The sequence below is a fragment of the Piliocolobus tephrosceles genome, chromosome 8, assembly GCF_002776525.5.
Source record: "Piliocolobus tephrosceles isolate RC106 chromosome 8, ASM277652v3, whole genome shotgun sequence".
Lineage (NCBI taxonomy): Eukaryota > Metazoa > Chordata > Mammalia > Primates > Cercopithecidae > Piliocolobus > Piliocolobus tephrosceles.
Window position 1 is genome coordinate 18162239 of NC_045441.1, and position 17945 is coordinate 18180183.

Consider the following 17945-nt stretch of genomic DNA (forward strand, 5'->3'; position numbering starts at 1 on the left):
ATTAATTAGCCAGATGTGGTGGTGCACACCTGTGGTCCCAACTACTCCCAGCTACTCCCAACTACTGGAGGGGCTGAGGTAGGAGGATCACTTGAGCCCAGCAGCTGTAGTGAGCTGTGACGTCACCACTGCACTCCAGCCTGGGTGATAGAGCAAGACCCTATCTCAGGAAAAAGAAAAAGAAACACCCTTATTAGGAGACCCAAGCTATCCACTGTCCAGGTTCTGACCCTATCTGGAGAGATTCTTTGCAGCAGGTCCTCTGTAAAGATGTCGCTCCATATTAGAGATGGTACAAACCACTGTCCCCATCTTATGGGACTGGTGTCATTTTGCTGTTCATGTGGTTATTTTCATTATTGTGGTGATCCCCACTGGGAGAACCCAGTAGTAGGCAAGGCTATGGCCATTGTGGCCCTAACAAAATACACTTCTATTTTGTTGGTCTCCACGGTAATCAAACGAAGTGTGTCATCTGTAATCATAATAGACAACAAATATATCCTCCTTACTAAGTGCCAGACGCGGTTACTGAGAGGTGTGGCTCCTGTTAGCTCGCTTTATAGATAAGGAAACTGAGGCAGGGAGAGTGAAGAGATTTATCCAAGTTGTCCTGGCTCAGAAATGGCAGAGCCATGATTATAAACCTGATGCTGGCTCTGGGGCCCAGCTCCAAACCTCTACCCTGAAGAACAAGTAGAAACTGGGATTTTCAAAGCTTGCAGAACCTTTAGAACTTGAAAAGAATGGAGCCTTCCATAGTTGCAGAAATAAGCCAGGCATGGTGACATGCTTCCCAAGGCTGGTTGGAGTTATCACCCTCCTTCAGTGATCTTTTCAAACTACATCATCCATAACGAAAGGCTCGAGGAAATTCTTGTAAAGACTTCCTCTTCCTTTAAACCACCTCAAGAAGCACACAGCACATGCTCTGTTAGAGAGTGCCTGAACTTCTTTATATTTAGGAGGGGGAGCACAATGAAATTAATGAACTTTCTCTGTATAAAATGCTTAACAGAAGACTAGAATTTGTAAGAAATATTTTGCTAAAAGATATTTAGATTAAATCTGATAATTTGTGATATAAATTTTATCCTATCTCAGATTATAATCTTTAAGGATTTGCAAGTATAGGCCAGAGAGAGTGGTTCATACCTGTAATCCCAGTACTTTGGGAGACCAAGGTGGGAGAATCACTTGAGGCCAGGAGTTTAGGACCAGCCTGGTCAGTATAGCGAGACCTTGTCTGTACAAAAAATAAAAATTAGTTGGGCATGGTGGCACTCACCTGTAGTCCCAGCTACTTGCAAGGCTGAGGCGGGAGGATCACTTTAGCCCAGGAGTTCCAGGTTATAGTGAGCTATGATTATGCCACTGCACTCCAGCTTGGGTGACAAAGTGAGACCTTGTCTCTTAAGTAAATTAATAAATTAATAAGAAATTGAAACTATAGATTGACTTACAAGAATTTTCCTTTGTTTTTAAACCTAGTTTAAATCTTTAGATGTATTTTTGAGATTTGAGGAAGAAGTCTCCATATTTTAATTTAGCTTTACAATTTTTTTTAACTGATTAATCATAAACTTGGCTAAGATCTTTGGGCATATATTAAAAATTATTTCTGAAATCATTAATCTAACACCAGAGTGGAAATTGAGTCCACATTCTTGCTCTCTGCTTTCTATTAGGAAGGGTTGCCACTTTCTAAGACTTGTTCTCCTTAGATTGGGTTCAGAGGCTAAAAGTGATGGTAAGAAGCCATTAGCATTTAGTATGTTAATTTACCTCCATGTAAGAGAAAGGATGGCTTCCAGCCTTTCACTTGGAATCTTTATATTACAATTCCAATAAAAGGAAGTTAAATTTCTCAAGGAAAAAAACAAAACAAAACAAAACAAAACCATTTTCCTGATTGTTGAAAGTCAGCCCTCTGACCTGGATTCAGTCGCCTAATATATGGATTCTCGAATTTCGTTTTCTTTCTTCTTTCTTCCTACTTCTGATGCTGTTGTGTACCTGTTCCTCTCCAATTTTGACATTCATTCCCATCCCCACTTCCAGAAAGCATGGGGAATAGAGCAGTTTGGAAACCAGTCAGAATGGGCTCATGCATGGGTCTGGAGAGAGGTTGAGAAATGAAGCAGGCTCCCAATGGGTAGTGCTCTGCAACTAGGCCAGCCAGGGGACCCTGGGGAGCAGGATGGAGGTGGTCACAGTGTCAGAGGCTTGGATTTTGGCATTCCCAGGTTCCTCTTGATGAGAGATCATCAAAAGATTGGGACACATGCAGATCTGGTTGAGTCCGTCATCTGAGGCCTAATCCCTGATAACTATTGATGATGATCTTTTTTTTTATTTCTTTCCTTTTTTTTTTTTTGGAGACAGAGTCTTACTCTGTTGCCCAGGTTGAAGTGCAATAGCGTGGTGTGATCTTGGCTCAGTGAAACCTCCACCTCCCAGGTACAAGCGATTCTCCTGCCTCAGCCTCCCAAGTAGCTGGGGTTACAGGTGTGTACCACTACACATTTTATTAGTAGAGACAGGGTTTCGCCATGTTGGCCAGGCTGGTCTCGAACTCCTGACCTCAAGTGATCCACCTGCCTTGGCCTCCCAAAGTGCCGGGATTACAGGCATGAGCCACTGCGCCCAGACTGATGACAATCTAATGCAAAGCATGGTAAGAGTCATAAGTGCCACCTGATGAAGACACCCCTGAGGGCCAAGTGGTTTCAGCTGGTCAGCTAAGCTGCCATGCCATCGTGCTCTCAGTTTACCCTGTAGGGGATGAAGCAGGAGCTCAGGCAGTTTCTTCCCTGTAACACTGATTTTGCTAGAACAAGATAAGAAAACTTCCATTTTGATTGTTCCAAAAGAAATAACCTTTTAATGTCTTCTCTTGAACATTTCATGTCCACCTTTGAGCTATCCTGATACTGTATAAACAGCTTCAGAATGAATGTCGCCTCACTGGAGGACCACAGCTGGTTTTCGTGACATCTTGTAAGCAACTGGAAAAATCCATCTCCAGACCTATACCTTCTGAGATGCCTTTTCTTCTGACTTCTCAGGAGGTAGTGGTAGAGAAAAATCACTGTTCCCTGTCTTTTTAAAAAGATTTGTATAACAGCACATCGTGCTACCGGTTTTGGGGAGGGGGTGATGAAGCTAGAGAGAGAGGGCTTCTTATTTCCAAACTTAGAGGGTAGAGGAGGGGAAAGTATGCCATACAGCAAGCACCCCCCCCCCCCCCCCCCTTTTTTTTTTTTTTTAACTTGAGAGGCTTTTCAAGAATGCCATGAAATCAAATAGTGATAGATATGCAACTTCAAAGAGGCAAGGAATGACCATCATTATCTTTAAACCACTGCATGTCGTTCGTATGTGGTGTGCATCTCTCCCAACCCCTGTTCCCTTCCTCTCTTCCTCAACCACCCTCCAGGTAATGGTGGCACTGGGAGGGGACTCGGAACTGGAGTTTTCCTCTCACCCCACCCTGGTGTGCCCACTGTACCCCACAACCCTACCAGTTGCAACCTAGGCCTTGCTTGCCCTTTTTCTCATACTGGGAAAATTGCAGCAGCTTTTCCTCTGCACCAAGGAGGGACCTTGTCAAGCTGCAGGTGTGGAATTAAAACTCCAGATGTTTTCAGTGGGTTTCCTCGCCCCGGGTGTGTTCTGGTGGGAGTGGGTTGCTCGGGAATCTGCTGAGTGCTTCATTTCTGGCCATTCAGTCCCCCACACCCTCTAGGGGCACTGCACTGTGCTCTAGGGGATACAGACGGGATACATGTTAGGATGATAGGCATAACTGCTGCCCATGTAGCGAGGCTTTGCCATTGCTTTGATTCTTTCCCTACATTCGGTGAATGCCAGGGAAAGCAACAGGCTCCACTTTTGTGGATGCAGGGTGTGCACGTGTCAGAGGGTATGAGGAGTTGGGAGGAGAGGATTTGTAAGTGGCCAGTTCATGCTCTCAGTTATTCATCAAACCGAACACACTGCGATCAGTTGGCTGTGGTGGGGAAGGAGGTCAGGTGAAGACCTTTGTGTTCTGAGACCCAGACCGTGATCCCCGTCTCCATTATCCACAATGCAATGATTATTTTGTATTGAGCGCCTACTATGTGCCAGGCCTTTTACATACATGACTTTCCCACTGAGCCCTCACAACCGCCCAGAGAGCCTGCTCTTTGCAGATGTGACTGGCTTGGTGGCAATTCAACCCCAGGCTGCGGGCCTAGGGGCCTTTCACTGCCATGGCGCAATCTTGGAAGCGGCAACTGCGGGGAGGGTGAGGAGCGGTGCAGTTTCCGCCGCGCCCGCCCGCGGGGAAGGCAGCGGGGGGTACCCGAGGGCTCGAGCCGCGGGGGGAGCAACAGCTGTCGACGTCGCGCCCGGGGACCGCGCCTCCGCTGGGCCGACCCGGCGCCGGGGCCGAGAGGAGGGGCGGCGAGGGGCGGGGCGCACGGGGCGGGTCGGAGGAGGGGCGGTGGCACCGGCGGCTCGGGCTCGGCGCGCCTAGGAAGTCCCGCTCCGAGAGCTGCGAGCGTCTGGAGGAGGCGCGCTCGGCGCAGTCGGGGAGTGAAGTCCGGAGAAAGGGGCCCCCGTGCTGCCGCCGCCCCCTCCTGCCACCGTCCAGCTAGGGAGCCCGCGGCGGCCGCCGATGGAGTTCACTTGAGCTGTGATCCGGCGGGAGAGGCAGGCGCCCGCGAGCCGAGCGCGGGCCGGAGCCCAGCCAGCCCCGGGCGCTCACCCGCCAGCCCGCAAGCTCCGGCCAGAGGCGCCGCCGCCCCGCGCTCCGTCGTTGTTGCGCCTCCCGGGCCGCGCGCCAGCGAGATACGCACAAAATCGACTCCCGGAGCGGCTCCCTCCAGCACCGCGGCGGGCCCAGGACCAGGCAGCCCGCGGCGCGGCTGGAGAGGCGGGACCGGCTGTCGGGGAGCCCCGGGCGGTCGCCGGGGAGAAGCCGCCGCGCGCCCTCCTCCTCCTCCCACTCCCTCCTCCCTCCCTCCGCACATGGTCTCCTTTGTCCTGTCGCCGCCGCCGCCGCCTCGCTCTTAGCTCCGCGCGCCGCGGCGGCGGCTCGGGCCGCTCCTGTCTGCCTCACCCTCCCGCCGGCCGGCCCGGGACGCGCCCCGCTAGCCCCCGCCGCGGCAGCCCGGCCCCGCGCGCCGCAGGAGCGGCCGCGAGACAGTGGCGAGCGCGGGCCGGGAGATCTCGGCGGGCGCGCTCCTCCCGCCTCCCGGGGCCTCGGCCGCGCTGGATGTGTGCGCGCGGCGCCGGCTCTCCGCCGCGCCGAAGCTGTTGCCTGGTTCGGATCTGGTTCGGCGCCTCCGCTCTCGGACTTTGGCGAAGAAGGAGCCCAGAGACTTGTGGACCGAGCCCGGTCGGGAGTTGGGCGTTTTCTCTTCGTGTGATTTGGTGGTTTCCCCCCTGGTCTTTGACGATCGCCCTTCGGGAGCCCTGCTAAGGAACCAAACCATGAACTTAGGGCTGACCGGACCGCTTAACCCTTTGCGACCAGGTAATGCAGCCCCCGGGGCGCGGCTCACTCGCCTACCGCCTGCGGTCGGAAGGGAGGCGGCCGGGTCGGGGGTCTTTTGTTGCGGCGGCCGGGCCGGCGGGCAGGGGTGGCAGGGGCGGGCTTCTCGCATCTGGCGCGCCCAAGCGCCCCTTCGCCACCCCTCCTCCCTCCTCCCTCCTTTCCTCCCCCCTCTGTGGCCCTGTCGCCCGCCTTTGTACTTTCCTCCCTCGGCCGGAGCTGCGCGGTCGTGCCCGGGAGGGCCTGGCGTTCGCCGCCGAGCTCCGATGTGGGGAGGGGGCCGGGGCCTGCGTCCGCTTGAGCAGGGGGCCCTAGCGTGGCTCTGCCCGCTCCTGGGGTCGCGCTTCCCCCGCGCGGAGGTCGGGATCCCGGCCCACACGCGTTGCCAAGGGAAGCGAAAGGAGATCTGGACTCGGGTTCGGCAGCAGGAGAAAGAACTCGCGCTTAAGTTTTCAGGAGGTTTCTGTTCTCTTGTTCGAAAGCCCCCCTTCCCGCCTGTGCGGGAGCGGAGGACGGCCCGCGGGGTCTGCGTCCGAAGGGGGTGAGGGTGGACCTGGAGCAGGAACCGCTGCGTCCCACCCTGTCTGCACGCACGGCTTTTATAAGTTTTCCTCGTTCTCCGCGTTCCCGCCTCCAATCTGTTTCACTTACTTAACTTTCCTTTAAACGCCAACAACGGCTTCTAGCAATATTTTTTTACATTCAAAAAAAAAAAAAAAAAAAAACGTATTCCCCCTCCCCTTAAATAAAAAGCAGCCAAAAGAGAGCTTTGGTTTTCTGTCAGTTTTAGATTCAACCACTGCATGCCCCTACCCTCCAAAACCAAGCGAGGGGATGAAAGGAAGTGAGTGAAATCTTCAAGTCTGTAGGGGGTAGAGGTGCCCCCGTGTTAGAGAGAAGGAAGAGCTCAATTCGTCGGTTCATTCTGGGCTCGCCGCTTTTCCATTTGAATAATAATTTAAAAAAACAAAAGCCAGGAAAATGGTCCAGGTAATAGGAGGAAATGCAGACTATTTTCTGAAAGCAAGGAAAATAATGAACATCCCCAAGATTAAGACCCAAGGAACGAAATCATTTGTACAAATGCTCTAAACCCTAAGTAAAAAGAAAGTTCATTGAGGAAAAGGAAAGGGTACTCGTGTCGTTTCCCCTGAAGATTTTGGCTAAGAAGCTCTCTTCTGACTTATTAGGACAGTGGTCGGCCATAGTTGTAACCACCTGGATAGGAGAGAGAAGGGATCCAGAATGTTTTCACGATCAACCAGAGCCCCTTTGCAGTGGTCATCTTTTGGGTGTTTTTCTGTGGAGGCCTTTCTGAGGCACCCTGTTTCGCAGTTGCAAGAGGCATGGTGTCCAGCCTTGTGACTTGTATCAGCCAAGTAAGGGCTCAGAAAGCTTTTAGTCGAAGATACACTCCTAAGCCTCTTTGAATATCCGGTCAGACTTACTTCCTTATTAACTTACTGGTCGGCGTCATAATAATGACATCCTTAAGTTTGGTTCAGACATTAGGATCACGTAAGTGTCTCTTTGTGAATCCCATGTGGAGCTGACAAAGGTGGCAGAAGCAAAAGGCCTGTTCACCCACAGCTTCTGTCCTTTTCACTGGAACACACACACACACACACACCAAGTGCAAATAAAAACTTGGTCAGGAACCATTTCCTTTCCCTGTTTATGCTTTTTGCATTCAGAGACAGTAATTTGTTTTTATATTTCTTGGGGCCAATTAGACTCACTTTAATAGGTAATCCCAGAATTTTCAAAGGTTATGTCAGTTTGGTAAAACACTTTAATACACAGACTTTTTTTTCCCCTTATATCAGTTCATTAATTTTGTAAGCCATGAATTTAACATGAATTTACATTCAAAAGGAATTCCAACCCGTTCTAAGAAACACTTTTTCATGAAAGGATGGTAAAATACACATATCTTGAGTTTTTAGCTGGGAAACTCACATTGCTAGAAATCTCACTTAATATTTCAGTATAGCATCATCATGTAATTTTTGGCTTTATAAGTCGTTATTCTTGATCTAGGTATAACTTGTTTCTCCCCCATTAACTTTTTTTTTTTTTTGACAGTTTGTTTTTATGTAAAGGTACTGTTATGTATAGTTTAGGATATCAGGAAGGCCCTCTGTATTTTTCATTATTCCTGCAAAGTAGGAAAAAATCTATCTAGGGTTTATGGTAAACTGCATGTATAAGTGTGTGCACTTCAATATTTGTTTTGCACATACATTGATTTGTGTCTGGATTTGTTAATCATATGAACACCCCCATAAAAGAAATGTTGGAATTAAAGCGAAAAACAGTCTTAATAAAAATATTTTATCTTTCTGTATCACTTGCATTGAGAACTAGAACATGTCCCCCAGATGTACACAGGAATATTTCATCTTTGTCAGTATTACATGGAAGGACTGATGGAATATCCTCTTTGTCCGTAAAAGCTAGCCCCAGAGTCCAAATATGCTGTGCTTCAGAATTCCCACTCCCCCTATTTCCTATATTTCCTTTTCCATAGTTATTCAACATTCTAGGCTTTTGCTTTCTCAGAATATGCATCTCTGTTTATCAAGTGTGAAAGATGAGTGATTTCTCACGAGGGTTATGTAGCAGAAACCACAAATATAGCTTGGCCATTATAACTTTAAATGCAGATATATCCTCACATTATGTAGTGGAGATGCTTAATTTTTAATTTTCAAGTTCTAGAAATACTCAGTGCTTCTGAAACATTACAGCATTTTCCTTCAAAGCGACTTCCATGTTTATTTTCCAGAACATTAGTGTATGATTTAAATTGGCTTTAGTTTTACTGTTTAAACAGGCTTATTTCACCTTCTAGAGCCACTGTAATAATTAGCAGACATGTTCTCTAGAAACTGGAAAGGAAATAATGCTGGTGGCATGCATAGTGGTCGGGTTTTTGGGCAGGACGGCTTACGTCTTTTTGAACACCAAGGTCGTTTGGTTACTGGAAGGGACAGGGATCTTGGAGTCATCAGATGAATCTTTTAAAAAAAATTAATTTCTGGCAGTGTTGGCTTACACTTTTTAGTGAGGAAAAGCTTAGCGTTAAATAATAGGCATTTCTGATTTGTGAAAGAAAATTGAAAAATAGGCATGTCTGCAAATACCACGAAAAGCATACCATTTCCAAAATAATGATCTGTCAACGAAATTGCAAAATCATTATGTGAATGAGCTGAATTGCTTTGTGTACCATCTCATAGAAATATGTTTTGCACAGATAATGTGTCTAATAAGGACACATTTTTAAAATCTGATTTTTTTCCCCCCAGCAAGTAGCTGCACTGCAGGTCTCTCTCAGGCAGTCAACTAGCACCACCTTATGGATGATTTGGGGACATTGCTGCTTCCCTGCTAGGCTTTCGTAAAATGTAGTAAATTGATTTAAAATAATGGGAATGTTAATGGTGATGACAATATTAATGACAATAATAATGCGTTTTTTTCCCCTTCTTGTTTTTCAGGCGTCGGATGCCAGCTCTGAAAAACTCTTCAACACTGTTATTGTAAACAAAGGTAAGACCCATTCATTCTCCTGAGTAATGGTTTATTTTTATGTTACTTTCATTGTCATTGCCTAGGAAGAAAGAAGAGCCAGAGTGATCTTTCTCTTTTAATTCTGAAGCTACTGTTGATGTTTTGTGTTTTTGCTTGAGATGAAAGTCTGCATACTTTGTGATGCATTAACAACCAGTTTATTTTAAAAGAATACATTGAGTCCCTATTTAAATAGATTTGACTAATCACTACTACTATGTGACTTTAATATAGAAAGCTGTACTAGAGAAGAATAGTTCTCAAAATGCCTGAACTTTATTGTTACTTATCAACTACCCAGCGGTGGGAGAAGTATAAATAGCTGATGTGCAATGCAGACTCTAGTAATCAGTGGATGTTTAGAATTCACAGTATTATGGTCATAAACCAAGCCTCACTCTGCTGTGGGCTTTCTGTAAAGTTAAAAAATGAGCAAGAGGGCAGAATTTAAATATGCACTATCCCATTAATTTCTTCCAAACCACAATCTAGAGTAAGAGAGGCTAATGATACAGCAGTACTAAAGGAAAACTAACCTTAAATCATTGCCAATAGGTTTCTGCGCAGTTTTCATTTGTTAGCAGTATTGTTGGAAATAATGAAATTTAGGGGAGTCTCTAATCACGGGCTCTGAAAGGTGTATAATTTGAAAGGTACAAACCATATAAACTATTTAATCTTCGCCTTTCCACTATCGAGCCTGATTTAGGGGCTGGCATGATAATTGCTCAGTAAAGATGTGTTTTCTGTGATAATCTCTTTCTGTGTTACATAGACGACACTCGGTAACACTTGAACAGACTTGGGCCTTCACAAAGTGAAATTTGAGACCATTTCAGCCTTCTGTAGTTGCCTTGGCTAGCATTTTTGCTAGCTGGTTAGTAAGACATTTCCAAGTGCAGTTATTTTGAGCTCCCAGATTATTTTAGAATTTGAACCAATTGCAATTTTAAATAGTACATTATGTTTAGAGTTCCCTTGAGGTGTATGTGATTGCTGTTACTCCCAGAATTACTGTCATATTGAATTTTATCTTTTTTTATTGCCTAATGGAGTATTCCAGTTTTATATTTCATCATATTTTTTGATGGACTGAAAGTTTGTATAAATGTGTTATCCATAATGCTAAAAGCCCAATAAAAGAAGATGTGCCATTCATAGCATACAGTGCTCGTGGGTAAAAATGCACCATTGTCTACCACTTGGTGTTTCCTTGTGAGAAAGGAGGGTGATGGGAGAGGGAGATTGTGGTAGAGGGCAGGTCACCAAAGGCAGGGCTTCTTCGTTTCTGCGGCCCCCCAGGACCTCTGCCACTCCCCAGGACCTCTGCCACATGTGACTGTGTCTGTCTTCTGCTGATTTGCTACTAAAAGCTTTGGAATGTATTTCCCCTTTCTGGGATCTGGCCCTAAAATAAGAGTCGACTCCAGGACCTGCACTCTGGCCACCACTGCCCTGAAAGACTCTCTTCAGGGCGGGTGAACAGCTCGCCTTTGCCTCTTCCCTCTGGTTCTTTCCCCCCTTTCTTTCCTTTTCCAATCAAACGTTTCCCACATTCTTATTTTTGTTTACTTACAGAGTGTGATTTGTGGCATCTATTTGGTTGTGAATAGCCCTCCCCCTGACAGGGTGCCTTTCTTCTGAGCTGCTTTTCTGGGGGTGATTTAGTTGCCTTGAAAGGATTAAGGTTTCTTTGTGTACACTAAAATCAACATAGGCTTTTTCTAAGCTTTGCTTGGGAAACCATACACAAATAAGCATTTTAGTTGATGGCAGATTATTCCTTTGCCCCTTATTTCCATCAAAATGGCCTTTCTTTTCTCCTCCAGAGTTTCCCCTTAATGCCTTATGCTAATTCCTGTTGGTAACATGAATGACAAGAGACGGAATCAGTGCGAATCCAGGTGGTGCAAAGTAGACTCACTGGTATCCAGCACCCCCTTCCTCCCTGGGGAGAAAGAGATTAAGGGGGGTGCGGAGGGGGAAAGCATCGAGGACAGTTTTGTTAAGGGGATTAGTATTCAGACTGCTAAATATCAGGAAAACAACTTCAAAAAGGGATTCATTGTGTAGTGATAATGTCAATAATTGCTCCAGGACAGGTGCAGAGTCTTGTTATAGGCTTGTGGTTTTGGGTCTGTTTTTACTCCGGGTAGTGGCAGTGTTTACAGGATGGATGGCTGACAAGGCCTTCAAGGAACTGTCAGCTTCATGCACATCAAGTTCAAGTTTTCCTGCAAGGCGGCTTACGTGCCTGAAAGTCAGGTCTCCTGTCTTTGTCCAGTAACTTTAGCCAAGAGCAATAAAAAGCATCGTAAGAAAGGGCAAATTTACACCAGGTAACAAACACAACTGGGGAAATCTTCAAAGCCCCAGCTTATGGGACAGTCTAACCAGAGTACAGGGGAGCTGACATGTGTATCCCTCCACCTCCAGATGTTTAAAGTTACACATCACCTCTCCCTCTCAAGAGGCTGGCAGTATTCTGGCCTCACAGGAGCGTGGCTTTAAGCTGCTGTCAAGATTATGCTGCTGAGCCTGGTGGCAGGCAGATTTGGTCCATAAAATTTCACTGTGGGAGGGCAGTGCTAATCTCACAAGCTGATTGTGGTGGGGGTTGGGGGGGCACAGCCTTGATGTTGGGCTGCACAGTGTGGAGATGAAGCTCAGGCAGAGGCAACAGGGGCCATGGCTGGAGGCCCATCAGTCAGCTCGTGAGCTTGAATAAGTCATTTACCATCTTTAGGTCAAGATTTTCAATCATAACAAAACCTATTCCTGGGCCAACATCTCTGGTGGGGATAAAACAATTCATTGGGAAGGGGCAGGAGTTGAAACCGAGTGGGTACAGTGAGTACGTTTTGTATCACTTTTGTTCATTGATTTTATTTTGACTTTCCCTGTGTTGTAGACGCCATCCAGTTTAATAGAGATTTTGTGTTTAGGTGTTCCAAATGGTCGCTTTCTTCTGACGCCTTTTATTCCCTGCTTTAAAACAAGTTAATCAAACAGCACGTGCTTGCATGTACACACAACTTGCCCAATGAGACCTGAGCATTTCGAAAGGGGTGTGGCATTGAGCAGGGCTTAGCATTGTAGACACAAAAAACAGTTTAACTTTAATCAAGGTCATGGTTGCCGTATTTAATCTTTATGTGTTTAAATGTTTACAGGATGTTCATGTGAATTTTATGAATCCTTCTGTCTTTGTGACTCAACCATCTGCCAAAGAAAAAATTAATTTTCCCAGTGAGACAGAGGCGCAGAGAGAGACTAACTTAGTGTCCCTGTTTAGTTGATTGAAATGCTGTAGGAGCAACAGGACCTGTACCCCAAAACCTGGGGTATTTATTCGAAAAAGGAACTTTCAGTCTATTCAACATGGCCAGTATTTATTATCCTCTCTTGCCTACTATAGATCCTTGGTGGTGTCACCAGTTTGGTCTGTAGACAAAAGGGCAGAAAATGAGTTCTTCTTTGCTGCACACAATTATCCTGCCAACATAATGAATCTTTCCTAAAACTCTTGGATTGCTCCAGAGCAGAGCTGCTTGAGGAGGAAAGAAAAGAAGGGAAGCCTGTCTGGGAGGAAAGAGAACACTAGTAGGGTGTCAGGAGTTCTGTGCAGCCCTCTGTTTCTAGGATGCCAGTCCTGGCGTGTGGCCATGAGCTAGGTTAGGGGAAGAGAAAAATCCCTGAATCGCTGCCTCCTTGGTTCAGAGCCCTCCTTCCCAGGATTTAGCCGGTAACCAAGATAAGTCACAGATAGACGATGACAAGTCAAGTCATGGATAGACGGTGAGAGGGGCACCATGGTGTATTTTACCCCGTGACTTTCTCACCCCTTCTTCTTCCTTCAACTTTGTCTCAAGTTGAAGAACTGGGTCCTCCTGGGGAAAAGCCCCCTGAGTTAGCCATCAGGGAGCTGTGCCCAGCTAAATGGGCATTTCTGAATGACTTGACGGCGTGGGTTTCCTCCAGCGGGGAATGAGGCCCCTCATTCTGCTTCTTTCTACTGGGAGCACCCAGTGTCTCCTGAAATGTGAACAGCAGCAGAGCAGCTGCTCACCCTCGTAGGCAGGACCCCACCTCGCCTCCATCAGCCTGGGAGATTCTAGTGGACGCTCATCAAGAAGAGCACCAGATGCAACACTCTGGCCACCTGGAGCCCTCTCTGACCAGGACTGCTTTTCCTCTCCCAGTCTCTACCAGGCCTGTTAGTGGAACACAACCCGGCCTCTTCTTGGGGTTGGTTTTGCACTGAGAATTTCCAGTGGAACACAGATGAGATTGGAGCCTTTAGGTTAGTGGAGCCTTTGGATGTTTTTGGCGGTACGGTTCTATCAGCATTGTAGAAAGAAGACCTAGCTTAAAAATTGCCTGAAACCTGAGGAGATGAGGTAAGAAACAAGTTACCCAGAGACACTGCTGGCTTAGTAACCAGGTACCTAATTCTTCAATGGCAACCATAGGACCTTATTCTTTAGGTTTAGACACAAGGGATTTCCTTGGTTTGGTGACAGAAAGGTAAAAGTCATATTGCCATCAAGGTCAATATGTCTCAAAGTCTCTGACTTTTAAGAAGAACCCATTCCCGCTGAGCGTGGTCGCTCACACATGTAATCCCACAACTTTTGGGAGGCTGAGGCAGGAGGATTGCTTCGGCTCAGGAGTTCAAAACCAGCCTGGGCAATATAGCAAGACCTCATCTCTACTAAAATTCCAAAACTCTAGCTGGGGTTGGTAACATGTATTTGTAGTCTCAGCTACTTGGGAGGGTGAGGTGAGAGGATCACTTGAGCCCAGGAGGTCAAGGCTGCAGTGAGCCCTGATTGTGCCACTATAGCCGGGGTGACAGTGTGAGACACCATTTCAAAAAAAAAGAAAGAAAGCAAAGACAGCCCTTTCCATGAAATAATTCTGAGCATGAAAATAATGCAGTTGACTGTGGAACAGCTTTCTTAAGAAAAAAATTTGGTTTAGAGTTTAGAATCCCTTCAGAATGAACATATGGAGACCATTTTACAATTCCTCCTAGGGTCTTGTTAGTCGTAGGGAGGACATGATGTAAAGTGCATTCCGGATGTGCACAAGAGCAAATTGTGCCAGTTTCAGCCTCTGTAAATTAGTTTTGTTTTTGTCATGCCTTAAATTCCACATAAGGGAAAGTTAGACCATCACTCATTTATTTTTCTCCCTCTGGACCTTCTTTGTACTATTTCAGAGCTTTTTCTTGGGTTTTTAGGAGATAGAGATGTCTGGAGAGTTAAGTACTATTTAAGGGTAATTGGTGCTTGATGCAAGAGACAAAGGAGTTGTGAGTAGTTCAGTCCCTCCTCCTACTCCATACTGCAAATAGCATGCAATCAGCTCCTTTTGTTATGGAAATTGACCTTCCTATAGAAGCAGAGAATTTGTTGTATAGAATCATCCCTTGAGCCTTCTTGGAAACAGATGCCTTGTACTGTTAGTGTGAAACCACCAGTAACAGTCAAAAAATATTCCATGTTGCGTGAAAGTGTCTCCCACCATTTTTCCAATAGTTGCTTTTGCCGAACTGATCTTTTGCCAAAGTTGAGAATGCGTGTGGTGGTTAATCCTGGGATACTGGATCCCATCACTGGAATTGTGAACTGGGTGAAAGATCTCAGGCATTCGAAGTGATCTTGATGATGCCTTTTGGGTAGAGCTTTGACAGCTGCCACTTTTCCATCCTGAGTGCCCCTGTGATGGAGGAGGCATAGATTACAGTGTAACCCATTCCATTCTTTTAGTCAGATGTTCAAACATCACTCTGGTTACTTTTGAGCTCAGTGGAAAGCCCTTGACTTATACTGGGCGATTACTGCTGTCCTTTGAAAGAGTTTTCTCTATCCTTGGCAATATTGACCAAAAAGCTTGAATGTTCATCAGCCTCTCTTCAATCCATTCATATTTAGTGTTTTGTGTAGTTAATGATGTAGTTAGTATTTGGTTGTCTCAGAAAGTAATACGCATTCATGATAGACAATTGGAAGTGAAAAATATCAGATCGGTTCTGTAGAGTCTAATGACAGTTGAGTGACAAAGGGCTCAGTCACGTGGGCCAACCCCAGACAGGAGGGTTCCTGAATGGAGGAAGCCCGTGGCTAGCCCGTGGCCTCTGGATTATTTCTAGTTTCTGACAACTGCAGAAAAATGTTTTCTCTGAAAATGTATGTTTATTTAACTAGGTTTCTTTTTGCTTCACAATCTGGATTCCATTCAGTCAGTTACCACTCCAATTAACTAACAATTATTTAACATTAACAGTAATTACAGACGCCAGTTAAGCGCCTACAGATGTCAACTGTTAGCTTTGTACCTAATCACTCAATGAAATGGAGAAAGTTCAACAAACATCAATTAGCCAAGCAATTAGTATGAGTTAGGAAAGAGCATGTTATCATGTGTGAGCTGATTCAATTTATTTTATTTTGGCAGTAAAATACACACAGGCAAGCAGCAATACGTTCCTCAGATAAGATAAAACTCTATTGTTTTGCAGCTTACATAAGAATTCTTTTCCTTTCCTGTGCATAAGTCAAATACACTCTCGTCTGGAATTTATTTAACAGAATTTGTCTCAATTACTCCGAAAGCTCAGTCTCAGGAAGCACCTTTGGTGAATTATGAATCCAGTAACTGTACCGTATAGGAAATGCCAGAAAACTTCAGTGGAGAAAATGATTGATTCCCACTCGAGTAATCCACTCCGTGCATTGCGGATTTTTACCACTTTCTTCCCGAACCTCTGGTGGAACGAGTGCAACCGTGATTTTATTAATTTCATGGTGCCTGAACTTTTACTCAGCTGTCTTTTATTTAGCCTGGAGCTAACATCAAAGTATTTTACCTACTTGCCCAGTCTGTGCTTTTAAAAAGTAGAAACAGCTGTCTATTGAAGATCCATGTCGTGAATTCACCAAGGAGATTCCAGACTCTCCTGAACTCAGAAGTGCTGTTCCACTCTCTTTTTTCCCCCCTCCGCCTCCTCCACCCACAGAACTTGACTCCTGCCATTAGTTGAGCTTGCCTGGACTTACTGGGAGAGTGCATTCTGAGGCCTGGTGTGATTCTGTGAAGTGGCCCAGAAAGTGGAGATTCATTTTACCTCCAAGAGGAAAGTTGGGCATAGGAGCTGGGCCTCTGGTTCTCCTCCTACAAATGATTTCTCATCAACCCTTAAAGCCCTTGGATGGGAGTGGAAGAAGCCAATCCCTCATGGGGTGCTCTGCCAATCCCTCATGGGGTGCTCTGTCAGGTCTGTGTGCATCTTATGTGCAGAATTTTCCATCCGAAGAAGCCTCTCAGCATGAACTGAATGCGAGAGTTGAGAAAAAGTATTCTGCCACTGGTATGGCTTGGGGTGAAGGGCCACCTTGTCCCATGTGCAGTTTCTGTTATAAAGCACTTCCTGGTATACACTACCACACCAGTACATGCTGGATCCTGACAGATGTCTTTGCTCTTCTGCATCAAGTCATCAGGTCTCTGTGAGTCTGCTTTGTCACATTTTGCTGCAGTAACAAAATAGCTCAGAGTCCTACAATAACAAAAGTCTCATGTTAGGTGTCATCTGCCAATCAGCCGCAGCTTTCCTTGTCTTTGTTCTAGGATCCAGGCCAAAGGAGCAGTCCCCATCGTGGTTATTCTTCGAGTAAAGGGGAAAAGAGCAAAGACAGAAGCAGGGAATGCCTCCACTTGGATGTGGGTGTGGCATTTCTAACAATCTCATTGGCCAGAACAAGTCACATGACCAAGCCTGCCATCAGTGGAGTAGAAAGTAAACTCCCACAGGGAGGAGCGCAAGAGAAGAGGAATCCACAGGGGTGGGCCTTGGAAGGGAGGGAAAGCAAACACTGCACTGGTGATGTTATCTGCTACAGGCCCATTCCAGAAATCTGACAAATCAGGAGCTGTTGCCTCTTACTGTGTTAATGCAAATGGAATGGAGGGTGGCTTACATAGCTCTGATGATGATCTCAGTAGGCTTTTCTGTTAGAGACCTGGTAGCCTAACAGCCATTTGGTAGGAGTTTATATTAAGTTAGATCTGATAAGTTGTCAAGAAATTAATTGCTTTCTTATTGTTTACCTGGGTTAACTTATAGCTGGCTTTGAGTGACTTATGGAGAAGTTGCCCCAGAGTGCAGAAATGACTTCAATGATTTGCAAAGAATAATTGTTGGACCCGCCAGCTGTTTAGACTCTGCATAATTAACCCGAGGAAGCATGATGGCTATAAAACTTTACTGCAAAATAGTATGCACTGTCATGATTACTTTGAACATGGGCTTTGGATTTAATATTCTCACAGACACTGCTTTGAAGACACTTACTAGCTGTGGAACTTTGGGCTACTTAAAACACCTTAGAACCAATTTTTCCTTCTGTAAAATGGGAATAACCAAACCCATCTCACGGAGCTCTTGTGAGGATGAAATGAGGCAATGTATAGAAAGTGCTTAGCCTACCTTGTACCATATTTTGATCTAATTATACAGTGGGCTAAGTATTTTACATACGTTCTATCCCCTAATCTTCATAGCAGCTCTTATTTAGAAGAGAATTTAGAAATAGCATCTCTATTTTATAGGCAGGGAAACTGAAGTTAGTTATGAATAGCTAGCATTTATTGAGGACTTTTCTTTTTGCTAGGTATTGTTCACTTTATACGTAATTCACTCATTTTTTAAATGAGTAAACTGAGGCTCAGAAATTAGGCAACTTGTCCAAGGTCATGCAGCTAGTAAGTGGTGGAGCTCGGTCCAGCTGACTCCCAGACATGTGCTCATAGCAGTCATACT

The 17945-nt window shown here is 45.8% G+C and overlaps 1 protein-coding gene across 2 annotated transcripts in view; it reads left to right on the top strand.

Moving 5' to 3' along the window:
* The first annotated feature begins 4533 nt into the window (after positions 1–4533).
* AUTS2 (activator of transcription and developmental regulator AUTS2) overlaps positions 4534–17945 on the top strand; it is a 98867-nt gene continuing 85455 nt past the window's right edge. The window contains exons 1-2 of one of the 2 annotated variants that reach the window (XM_023218657.2): positions 4534–5524; positions 9046–9097. The gene's annotated coding sequence lies outside the window, so the exon portion shown is untranslated. Of the gene's footprint in view, positions 5525–9045; positions 9098–17945 lie in introns of those variants that run through there. The other variant, XM_023218656.1, reaches the window with a different exon arrangement.